The sequence below is a fragment of the Theropithecus gelada genome, chromosome 1 (genome assembly GCF_003255815.1).
Source record: "Theropithecus gelada isolate Dixy chromosome 1, Tgel_1.0, whole genome shotgun sequence".
NCBI lineage: Eukaryota > Metazoa > Chordata > Mammalia > Primates > Cercopithecidae > Theropithecus > Theropithecus gelada.
This window is the reverse complement of record NC_037668.1, coordinates 113159339-113172589: the sequence shown is the minus strand read 5'-3', so window position 1 is coordinate 113172589 and position 13251 is coordinate 113159339.

The following is a 13251-nucleotide window of genomic DNA, read 5'->3' as shown; positions in this document are numbered from 1 at the left end:
GCCTCGGCCTCCCAAAGTGCTGGGATTACAGGCGTGAGCCACCGCGCCAGTTCTGCTTTTCTAGAGGCAATAAAATTCATGCTAATGTAAAAAATGTGTTCTTGCAATACCTAACCAATAGGGAAATTATGAAACAGCCATGTTTTAATAGCTCTTTCCAACCCACTGCTGAAAGAGCTGTGGAAATCCAATGTTAGTCTTGTTTTTGTGGCTAGTATGACTTACTTTGCTTCAGTGATGCAATAGGTGAGCAAACAATGGTTGCTTATGATCAAGGTAAGATTCGAGATTTACATATGTCACCTATTGTGTCATATGTAAAGAACTGTCATCTATCTTTCCTTAACAAAAACCTTACTCAACTGGCTCTCTGTAATGACTGGATATCAGCACAAATCAGATAATGTGTTTTGATGTTTTAGAAAATTCCAGTTGCTCTTGAGGCTTCATTATTGACAAGGGGTATCAGGCTTTCCAAGAGGGTCTTATCTGCAAGCAGCAGCAGTTACTGCATGAGCTGCCAAACAGGTTCAGTGGGATTACACAGCTGCCTTGGAGCTGGAGGCCAGGCTGGGTGAACTCCCTGCTTTCTCTTTTCAAGGCCTGCAGGCTTTGACCTGTAAATAGGTGCCTAAACAGGGTCTAATCTGTCACACAAATATGCCTTAGCAAAAGTGGTAATGTCCCTTATTACCTGGTTTAGCAACAATTCCAAGACATATATTTAGAGAAGTACTTGTATAAATTGCTACACTTGAAGCTATGCCTGGTGTTTCTATAAAACTCTCTTAAGAGATGATATAATGGTTCACATTTTATTTATAGCAGCCAATGGAAACAAGGCCTTTCCTATAACCCCAGCTCTCAAGAGCAGTTCTAAAATAACAAACCAACATGTGCACTTTGAAGATATGCCCTTTAGGCTGAGCTCAAGTGTTCTGTTCTTGGGGGATTGTGTTTTACCCTTTTGAGATGACTTTTCCCCTCTGCCTGCCATGATTTATGATCTTAATTTTCCATTAAAAAACAGATTTCAATTTTTAGTTTTTTCTTGATAGTTCAGAGAACTGTTTTCAATCTGTAAAAGTTAAAAAAAAAAACCTCCTTAAAATTGTTGTAATCTTTGACATTCACAGTTGAAAAGTAAATTCCTAGCTAAGATTTGCTGTTTTATTCCTAAAAATCAGGACAGATTGGGTAAAAAATGCAAACAGCTATTTAAATGTAAGTTATTTTGAAGGCTGTTTGGCAGGATGCTTGGAGAAAAATGTAATTAGAAGAGAGATTAGGACTTCCACTCACCAAATAATGTAAATATTTAAAATATCTCAGGCAGTTAGCACTTAATAATAACAAAAATCCTTATCAGAATAGCATTCTTCTTTTGAAGCGGGGAAGAATAACAACTGGTCATTCTGTTCTACTGTAGCAAGTCAAAGCTTGTTATTGGGAATGATGTAGCCTATTAAAACATTATCTTTCTTAATGTGCATTTCATTAATTAACTTTTCAATGTTAGTATTCTATAAAGCAAATCAGAAGTTATATATACAATTATTTAAATCATATTCATAACTACTGGTTATTTAAAGCATATTTAGCATTTAATATATATGGCAAGGTACTCTTTTCTTAAGTGATATACTTTAATAGAACTGGCTCCGTGGTGGCAGACAACAGTTAAGTAGCCGATGTTAAACAATGACTTATTTTACCCTTCCTTTTTTTGTTAGGATAGTCATTTTGAAGATATCATTTTGTAGCATATATTCAAGTCTGAAGAACTTTTCAACTTTATTTGCTCCCATAATTAGCTCTGTGATATGAAGGTGGCAAGAATTGCCAGGTTTTCTGATTTAAAATATTGCCACAATTTTAATGAACAACTTTGAGGCAATTTATTTTCTAACAACCTGAACTAATGTGAGGCAGAAATAATACAGGGCGGCTGCAGGAGAATAGACAATTCCAGGCAGCAGTTTCACACGACTAGCAAAAGGAAATTGTTGAAATACCCGCAGAAGCTAGGGGCTTACAAGATCCCCAAAACTAGGATGTAGATCCAACTGGCTAAGACCCGACTGGACCCAATATGGTGTTAGATTTGACCTAAGTTTCACCTAGGACCTTATTATATACTCATAAACATGCTAAATCACCCACCAGTGCCATGACAGTTCCAGGGACACCCATATTTAATGGTTGAAACAACAGTTCTGAGAAGTCTCTATCTTTTTCTAGGAATCTTCATGAATATTCTACCCCTTAGTTAAAGAAAACCCTAAAGGTATCACCTGAAACCCCCATGCACATGACTCTCTCTTATGTATGCCTGCACTCCCCTTTCTTGAGTGTGAATTTTTTGCTTGCAGTAAATCTTCGTACTTTCACTACTTTCTGACTCATCATTGAATTCCTTCTTACCATGTTGTCAAGAACCGGCACACTAGCCAGGGTTGAGGTCCCATCAGCGTTCAGGACCTCACCTATCCCGCCAATATCAAATTGACACCCTGTTTATTTAACCTAAAACAAATAATTACAGGGTATACAAATGATACTATATTATTGACACCAAGGATTTTGTGGAGTATCTCAGTTTCAGAAATACTTTTTTTGCACAACCTCAGTCTGATTTACACGTCTGCTTTAAGGCCGCTGCCTTTTGCCTCACTCCTTTTCCATTCATTCATTCATTTATCCATTCATCCATCCATCAACTACTGACTATATGCCAGGCCCTGCATATACGAAGAACAATATTTGAGCTGACACTTGAAGGATAAGTTGGGTTGTACCCGTGCTTCTTCCCTGCCCTCATGGAGTTTACATCCTAGTGGGAGAGACAGACAGTAAATAAGTAAAATATATCAACAAAGAAGATAATTACAGTTCATGATATAGGTTATGACCAGAAACTCTTTGTTACAAGGACATTTAAGCTGAGACCAGAAGGCTGAACAAGAGCCACGAATTCTCTGCAAAAAGGAACTATTGTGCAAAGTCCCTGAGCAGGAAATCTTTGGCAGGTTTGGGAAACAAAAAGGTGATCTGCATAGTGGGAGGGTGAGGGGGAGAGTGGTATGAAGTGAATGCTATGATTTGAATATTTGTGTCCACTGCCAACCCGCCATATGTTGAAATCCTAACTCCCAAAGTGGTAGTATTAAGAGATGAGACCTTTGAATAGGATTAGTGCCCTTATAAAGGAGGCCCAAGAGAGGTCTCTTGCCCCATTTACTATGTGAGGACACAGTGAGAAGGTGCTATCTATGAACCAGAAAGTGGGCCTTCACCAGACACCAAATCTACTACCACCTTGATGTTGGACTGTCCAGCCTCCAGAACTGTAATAAATACATTTCTGTTGTTTATATGCCACTAGTTTATGGTATTTTGTTGTAGCAGCTGGAACAGACTAAGACAGTGAAGATATAAAGGCAGGTAGAAGTCACATCATGCAGGCCCTTGTAGGCTGAGGAAGGGGGTTTGGAATGTATTCTATAAGCAATAAGGCCCTGAAGGGCTTAAGCAGCTGAGAGTTGGGGATGTGAAGGGGAGCAGTGTTCAGGATCAAGTGTGTCACATGCAAAAATGTGGAGATATGAAAAAGTGTGGCTGGGAATGGTGGCTCACACCTGTAATCCCAGCACTTTGGAAGACCAAGGCAGGAGGATCGCTTGACCCCAGAAGTTTGAGACCAGCCTGGGCAATATAGTGAGACCTCATTGTTACAAAAAATAGGGAAAAAAAATTAGCCACACATGGTGGCACACACCTGTAGTCTCAGCTACTCATGAGGCTGAGGCAGGAGTATTGCTTCAGTCCAAGGTTAAGGCTGAAGTGAGTCAAGATCACACCACTGCACTCCAGCCTGGGTGACAGAGCAAGATCCTATCTCTAAAAAGAGAAGGAAATAAAAACTATGGTAAAATTCTTAAAATTTAGGAAAGAGTTCCTCGTTTACAATTTTGAATGGAAATAGATATGATAAATAACTTGAGCAATTTTCTGCACTAAAATTTTGTCAGTAGTCAAAAGTTAAATGACAGCCCCTAAAGTCCAAAGCTTTAGAACATTTCACTATGCCAATGAAATTAAGCATGTTTTCTAAATGGATTTATCATGCTCTGAGGACACATTAAATGAACTAAATGAGCAACTTTGATCCATTGCTTGTCTTTCAAAGGACACAGAACAGTATCATTTCCTCCTTCCTTTTCTCTGGCCATAGGTAATCAGAAATCATTGGTGATTCTTATTTTTATTGGTTCAGAAATCACTGCCTTTCTAAAGGGTGCAGGGAAATAATTTATGGTGAAAGTGTCTATTTCTGGCCGGGCACGGTGGCTCAAGCCTGTAATCCCAGCACTTTGGGAGGCCGAGATGGGCGGATCACGAGGTCAGGAGATCGAGACCATCCTGGCTAACACGGTGAAACCCCGTCTCTACTAAAAAATACAAAAAACTAGCCAGGCGAGGTGGCGGGCGCCTGTAGTCCTCGCTACTCGGGAGGCTGAGGCAGGAGAATGACCTAAACCCGGGAAGTGGAGCTTGCAGTGAGCTGAGATCCGGCCACACTGCACTCCAGCCTGGGCCACAGAGCGAGACGAGACTCCGTCTCAAAAAAAAAAAAAAAGAAAGTGTCTATTTCCATGAATAAGAATTACATTAACAGGATGGAATTTTATATTAATAGGATGTTTGTGTTTGGGCAGAACTCCATTATGAATTTCTAAAAAAAACCTTTCATTAAATTATGAATTCAATTTCAGCCTTTGCATTTCTTGCTTATGTTGATGGCTATCTTTTCCATGTCTTCCCAAAGGGAGATTTCTGGCAGGCTCTTCCATTGGTAAGCTTTCCAGTTATAACTAATCTTTCTGATCCCTCTTTGCCTTTCCATCTTGGCCTGTAATTGACCTCATTCACGCATTTCTTTAGCATACCAAATACTCTGTGTTTCTCCAGCAGTAGTTCTGGAATGTTTACACGGAGAATTAGTTTATAGTTTGGCTTACTCGTTTGTTAACATAATGCTATGGAATGAAATCCTTGCTTTCCTTCAGCCTTGACAGGCCTTGGCAGTAACTGCTACTTCACTGTGATTTCCTTTTGGAGAAAAAGCACTCATTCCTCTTTCACACACGACCTCACCACAGTCATTTCCCTGAATGGAATGTTAAACCTCTTCTCCCTGTTCCAAGTCTTACCTAGGAGTTGATCCCATGTTCTTATTGAAGCAGATCCCTTGCTATTCCCAAGTACACAGTGTACTTTCCCACCTCTCTGCCTTTGTTCATGCTGTTCCACAAGGGTGGATGCCTTCCCACTCATCTCTACCAGCCAACATTTGGGTCCTGCCTCCTTCACCGAATCTTTTTGGAAACCTTTAATCAAAAGTCTTTGTTTGACTTCTCAATGAGCATTTTGCCTAAGACTATGAAATGACCTGATCAGATTTTCCAAAGACAACAGCTAGAACTCAAGATTCAGTAAACAAAGGGATAAGCCTGTGGCTAGAGTGGGGCATAAAAGAACTAGGTATTTGGGGAATGAGTAAGATACAGAAGGAAACTTTTAGTTTTCAAATCAGATTTTTTTTTTCATGTGAATTCTAAAAGTCAGTTACCACTTCTGTGATCCTGGATGACTTACTTTCCCTCCCTGAGCCTGTGAAGTTGAGATAGCAAGTCCTATTTCTCAGAGTTATGAGGATAAATGAGATGATATATGATTTAGTGCTTGGCACGGGTTTGGATCTCCAGAAACGTTAGTTTTGCATCACTAGATTCTATACGGGAAGAGATCAGGGAGGGATCAGGGAGCTCTGCCCCAGTCAGCAGCTATCCAAAGAAATGGAATGCCAGTTAGTATCAAGTATATAGAGTAGGTTTGAGAAAGACTGAAGTCAGCCCATAGGAACTAGTTAGAAATTCAAAGCACAGGAATTAGAAAAGTTGAATATATGTATCCTTGGCCTTGGTCTTGTGGCTTTCATTGGTCAATGGAATGCAGCAGAAATGACATGCCAGTTCCAAGCCTAAGCCTTTAGAGGCATGTCAGAGGTAGCCACTGCTCCTTCAGCCAGGCAGCAGAGTGAGGCATGTGTAGCCAAGCTGACCTGTAGTCTGATAGCAGAGCTGCCCCAACTGATCTGCAGACCCATTAGCAAAAAGTACATATTCATTGTTGTATGCCCCTTATATTTTGTGGTTGCTTTTATTATACAGTTATTATTGCACCAATAGCTGACTAATTTACCTTTCTTCTTATCTGTTACTTCAATGGCATGAGGAGCCCAAAATTACCAGGTGATAGTTTCAAATTACAATTCAATGAGATATTTTTGTGTTCCTTGATGGATGCATTCTTTTCATGGGGATTAAGGCCTCTAAGCCAACAGAGCACAAAGTTTCAGGGACAGGAAGCACAAATTCTGTGAGAGAGTTGAGACATGATAATGAGAAGAAACCTCTATCCCCTAATGCTACACTTTGATTCTGGGACTCCTATATTGTTGCTACTGTGATCCCATATCGGTTGCTGATACAAAGCACATACTGCATTTTGTAAAATAGAACATTATCCTTTCACAGGAGGTTGTCTCCCAGTTGGCACCATAACTGAGCCTTCAGGAGGTCATTCAACCATTTCTTACTTTTTTTTCCTTTTGAGACAAGGTCTCGCGCTGTTACCCAGGCTGGAGTGCAGTGGCACGATCTTGGCTCACTGCAGCCTCCGCCTCCCAGGCGTAAGCAATCCTTTCCTCCTCAGCCTCCCGAGTAGCTGGGCCCACAGGCGTACACCACTGCACCCAGCTACTTTCCACCGTTTCTATCAGGTTATCTGCTTCTGGGTGATGGGATAAGTGTTAAGACCATGAAATCTGAGCACATATCCTATGCTATCTGTCTTTTATTGAATTCCTTGAACAGAATCAAAGTTATGACAGAGAATAAGGCATTCTGTAAAGTCCACAGATGATGGTACTGGCAGATGTGCTGTAGGAAGGAAAAGCAAATTTATATTATGAATATGTTTCTAGTCCAGGGAGAACAAATTCCCTCCATGTTGGAAGGGATCCAGAACCATCAACCTGCTACCAAGGTGCTAGGCTCCTCCATATGAAGGCAGCTGTTCTATAGTCTCAGTCTATGGACTATGGACTATAGTCTATGGACTAGGCTGATGGCAGATTAGACTCTCAGCAGTTGTTAACCACGTCAGTCTTGTTAAGAAGAAAAACATGCACTTCATTCTACCAAATACTTTCATTGAAGAAATGAAGGAGGAGCAATGGTAAATATTTAGGTAAACATAGTAAACTAGTATTTACCTTTTAAGTTCCTCAAAATATATTTGATGGCTGAAAGGAAAACTTCTGAGGCTGGGCGCGGTGGCTCATGCCTGTAATCCCAGCACTTTGGGAGGCCGAGGTGGGCGGATCACCTGAAGTCAGGAGTTTGAGACCTGCCTGGACAACATGGTGAAACGCTATCTCTACTAAAAATACAAAAATTAGCCAGGCGTGATGGTGGGTGCCTGTAATCCCAGGTATTTGGGAGGCTGAGGCAGGAGAATCACTTGAACCCAGGAGGCGGAGGTTGCAGTGAGCTGAGATTGTGCCATTGCACTCCAGCCTGGGTGGCAAGAGAGAAACTCCACCTCAAAAAAAAAAAAAAAAAAGGCAAAATTTTAACATTCTCTGACAGGGTTTCAACATACATAGATATAAGATAAGACTATTATAAAGCCAGGAGGGTAAGAGGACCGGTATGTTGGGAGGTTTCTATATTCTACTTGAAGTGGTAAAATACTGATTTTAAGTGGACTGTGGAAAGTTAAGTATGTATATTATTCCCCAAACTAATTTAAAAAAAAACTATACAAAGAGATAGAGTCCAAATTGCCATAAATCAAAATGGAGTATGAAAAATTATTCAAAAATCCCAAAGAATAGAGAAAATGGGAAACAATAACGGAGAGAGAACACACAGAAAACAAATAATAAAAGGGTAGACCTAAATCCAAACATATCAATAATTTTCTTTTTCTTTTTTTTTTTTTTGAGACAGAATCTTCCTCTGCTGCCCAGGCTGGAGTGAAGTGGTGTGATCACAGCTCACTGCAGTCTCTGCCTCCTGGGCTCAACTGATCCTCCCACCTCAGCCTCCTGAGTAACGGGGGCAACAGGCATAAGCCACAATGCCCAGCTAAGTTTTGTATTTTTTGTAGAGACAGAGTTTCACCATGTTGCCCACACTGGTCTCAAACTCCTGGGCTCAAGTGATCCACCTGCCTCTGCCTCCCAAAGTGTTGGGATTACAGGCGAGAGCCACCACCCCTGGATGAAACATATCAATAATTTTACTACATTTGAAAGGATTGTACACTCCAATCAAATTTATTTCTTGTGTCATTTCTCTTTTAGCTGAAGAACTTTATTTAAAGTTCTTTTAGAGCTGGTCTACTGGCAATGAATTATCTTAGTTTTCCTTCCTCTGAGAATATTTTTATTTCACTTTATTCCCGAAAGAGAGCTAGGACGGTATATAATTCTGAGTTTCCAGCTCTTTTCTTTCAACATTTCCTTCCAATCTCCAAGACTCAAATCTGCAGTCATTGAAATCACTGTCCCTCTTATAGGAATGCATCATTTTTTTCTAGCTGCTTTTAAGATTATTTTTCTTCGTCTTTAGTTTTTAGTAAGTTGATTATAATTTCTGGGCATGGATTTCTTTGGCTTTATCTTGTTCAGAGTTCACTGAATTTTTAAAAATCTCTATGTTTATGTCTTCTGCTAAACTTGTGAAGTTTTCAGTCATTATGTCTTCAAATATTTTTTCAGCACCATACTCTTTTTCCTTTTGGAACTCTAATTACATACGTTAGCCTTTGTTTTTTGTTTTGTTGTTGTTGTTGTTGCTGTTTGAGACAGGGTCTCACTCTGTCACTCAGGCTGGAGTGCAGTGGTACGATCACAGCTCACTGCAGCCTCAACCTCCAAGGCTCAAGTGATCCTCCTGCCTCCTGAGCAGCTGGGACTACAGGCACACACCACCATATCCAGCAAATATTTGTATTTTTTCTAGAGATGAGGTTTTCCATGTTGCTCAGGCTGGGAAAGTTAGACTTTTTTTTAGTAACTCACAGGTCCCTAAGGCTGCATTCATTTTTTAAAAGGTATTTTTTTCTCTGTTGTTCAGATTAAAAGCTTTCTCTCTCTGTTTTTTCTTTCTTTCTCTTTCTTTCTTTCTCTTCTTTCTTTCTTTCCTTTTTCTTTCTTTCTTTCTCTCTCTTTCTTTCCTTTCTTTCTTTCTTTTCCTTTCTCTTTCTCTCTCCTTCCTTCCTTCCTTTTCTTTCTTTCTCTCTCTTTCTTTCTTTCTTTCTTTCTTTCTTTCTTTCTTTCTTTCTTTCTTTCTTTTTTCTTTTCTTTTTCTTTCTTTTTCTCTCTTTTTGTTTTTTTTGGACAGAGGTCTCATTATGTTGCCCAGGATGGTCACAAGCTCCTGAGCTTAAATGAGCCTCCCACTTCAGCCTTCCAAAGTGCTGGAATTACAGATGTGAGTCACTGTGCCCGGCCCAGATTGGAAAATTTATATTGACATATCTTTAAGTTCATTGATTCTTTCCTCTGTCATTTCCATCTTTTTTTTTTTTTTGAGCCTATTGAGTAAAGGTTTTTTGTTTTGTTTTTGTTTTGTTTTGTTTTGGCCATTGTACTTTTCAATTCTAATATTTTCATTTGGTTCTTCTTTATATCTTCTTTTTTTCTGAGGCTTTCTATTTTTCCATTTGTTTTAAGAGTGTTCACAAGTGTTCGGTAAAGCATTTATATAACAACTGTTTTAAAGTCTGTCAGATAATTCCAATATCTGTGTTATGTTTGTATTGGTGTCTATTATCATTTCCCAGGCAAGTTAAGATTTTCCTGGTTCCTTGTACTCCAAGTAATTTTTAAATTATTATTATTTGTAGAGATGAGGTCTTGCTATGGTGCCCAGGCTGGTCTTGAACTCCTAACCTCAAGTGACCTTCCACTTAAGTCTTCCAAAGTGCTGGGATTACGGGTATGAGCCATCATGCCTGACTACCTCCAAGTAATTTTGGATTGTCTCTCGGACATATTGAATACCATATTCTGAATCTCTGGTTCTTATTTACATTCTATAGTGAATGTTGATTTTTTTTGGTTTGTTTTTTCAGCAGACAATTAACCTGGTTAGGTTAAGGCTGCAAGTTTCAACCCACTTTCTGTGAGCTGTGGTTCTAATGTCAGCTCAGCTTTTTAAGCCTCTGTTGTGCTATTCAGATCTGTCCCACATATAGGTTATCTGGTGGCCATTTTGGGCCCTGGATGGTGGCACGTTTGTTAGTTTGGTTTTCAAAGTCTTTGGTGTGCTCATTAGAATCAGATTCATGTTTGCAGAGCTCGCTGATGAGTTCAGGAATTCATAATCCATCTCCCCAGTTTCTATAGTTCTTTCCAGTCCCCTGGTGCTCCCTATTTTTGTTTTTTGGCTACCAAGCTGAGGCTTTAGTTACCCATCTCTGCTGCACCCTCCTATAACTGTGCTTGCATACAGGGCCAAGTAGCAGAAGGATGAAGAGAGAGAAAAAAAAGGCAATGGGGGCCTGCCCCACTCTCTTGGGGCCACAGTTCCACCATTCAGAGACAAAGGTTCCCTTCTCTTAGAGTGTTGGTTCCTGCAGGCTCCTATTGTGGTCCCCACCATCACCCCTACAAGACTGCTTGAGAATTGGAACCCAAGACAGCAGAGAGAAGAAAAAACCCCGAGGACTTCTGTACTTTCTCTGAGCATTAGGAGTTCCTATCCAGCTCTGTAACAGAAACCTAGAGGGTTTCTCCTGGAGCTCTCCCTTTTTGGGCCCCAGTGCCCACTTCCAGGTTTAAGGTTGCATTGCATTCAGGTCAAGAGATACTGGAAGAAAAAGAAAAAAAGAAGTAAACTCATCATCATTTTGGTCATCCATTGACTTCTAATCTTCCACAATCCACCTGCTACTATTCACTTTCAGAGTCTTCAAATAGGTGTGGTGCTGCATGCATTATGTCCACATTTTATAATTAGAAATGTAACACTCAAAACCCAGAACCGGAACACCCAAAACCTTGGTTTGCTTTTTGGCTTTGCAGTTATTTTATATTGTATTTGTTATGACTGCATTCTGGGGAGAAGTATCCAGACTTGTGGGTGTATGTTCGCTTTTTATTAAGAAATTTTATCTGAAAAAGAATTCTCTTGTTTCTCCTTGTCTATAATATGTGAACCAAATATAACTGTGATTCATGTATTAAATACGCATTTATTTAATTTACTTCTAGGGTAAACAGAGACATAAAACTTCTCATGCCTCGGGGCAGTCTTGACTCAGGCACTGAACTCTGTTACAAGCTTTGTTCCCTTTTTATTTGAACAATCTTCAGGCACTTAATTATGAGGTTGCTGACTGGCGTGCATGGTGAAAAAAAAGTCTTCAGGTTAGTGAGCCTATTCTACATTTAAAGAAAAACATTTACCACCAATGTAATTTCACAGAGATCCTGGTAGAAATGACATTCCTACTGGGTCATTTGATGTTTTCATCGTAAAATAAGTTTTTAACTTTTTTCTTCCTCACATGTTACATCCAATATACTAGCAAGTACCAATGCTGTTTACAATAAAATATCACACTCTAAGATAATTGTTGTGTATTACCAGAATATTATTTTAGTACTACTTATCAAGTTGAAATATTGAAAAACATGGTTTCCAGCAACTACTCTTCACATGAAGTTGAAAACAATTCCATTTTAATAATTGTGGCTGTGGGAGTGGTTACATGACATTTTTCTTCTTGTTTATCTTTGCTTTTCTATGTTTTTAAGTTATCTTTTTTTTAAAAAGAAAGCATCACTTTCATCAGAAAAAACATGCTTTACAAATGAGGAGACTTGTACTAGAAGCTTGGACAACTAGGGTTGCATCCTCCTCAAACCTGAATAAACATAACTAAAATGGCTTGTCCCTTCTGGGTCTCAGCTATCTCATCTGAATGTGGTTACGATCATCTCTATTCTGCTTATTTATTTCCAAAGGTTTTAGGTAAGAATCAGACTAAGAGGTAAAGTAAAAACAGTTTACTACTCATAAAATTCTGTGCAAATACGAGGTTCCTGCTGATACTGAGATTATGATGATGCAAAATAAGGCAAGAGGGAAGTTTTATCATTACCACAGATCTTAACCCTTTTCGTAATTAGGCTAATGGTAGATTATTTAAAATTATGATATTATGCATTCCTTTCTTCTGGAAACAATTTTTGTGTGTTGTTCCCTGAAGATCAGAGGTCGAAACCTGGCAACCAGCACATGTGTTTGGTTGACCCACCCAGAGTTAGCCTATGTAGTATATTTTAAAATGTGAAACTCACTTCCTTAGCCAAAGTGGGGAAGAAAGGAACACAGGAAAAGGGTGAGGGAATGATTCTTTGTAGTTCTCCATTCTTTCAGCTGAGAAAGTACTTACTCTTTTTTACTAAGTCCTCTGGTTATGTCTAGATTTGAACACTCATTGACAGGACCTACCTGGCCCCAGAAGGCACTGAGTTTGGAACCCTGTTGTAGATGTGTAAAATCAAGTTGTCTTTGCATGAATTCTACATTAGATTTTTCTTTTCAGAGCAATTACTGAGCTTCTATAGGGTACAGACCTCTCCAGTGACCATCACAGTGTTGCTGATGACTCTACAGGCTCCTCTTGTCTCTTAATTAAGAAGCCACTGTATTTATTTGTTTAATATGTAGACTTGAGGACTCTATTAAAAAACTAGAATATAGCAAGTGAAAGCATTTCTGACAGTGATTATGCAATGAAACATAGCTTTCAAGCTGCTCTTCTCTTGGAAAATTGTCATGTTTCTTTCTTTTTTTTTTCTTGAGACAGAGTCTTGCTCCGTTGCCCAGGCTGGAGTGCAGTGGTGCCAGTGCATCCAAGAACACCTGGGGTCAACTAGTGATTCCCCCAGCCACAGCCTCCCAAGTAGCTGGGACTGCAGGTGCACACCAAAATGCTAATGTGTTTGTTTGTTTGTTTTATGTTGTGTAGGGACAGAGTCTCGCTACGTTTCCTAGGCTGGTCTTGAACTCCTGGGCTCAAGCTGTCCTGCCTTGGCCTCCCAAAGTGGTGGGATTACAGGCATGAGCCACTGCACCTGGCCTATGCTTCATCTCAAATGAGTCA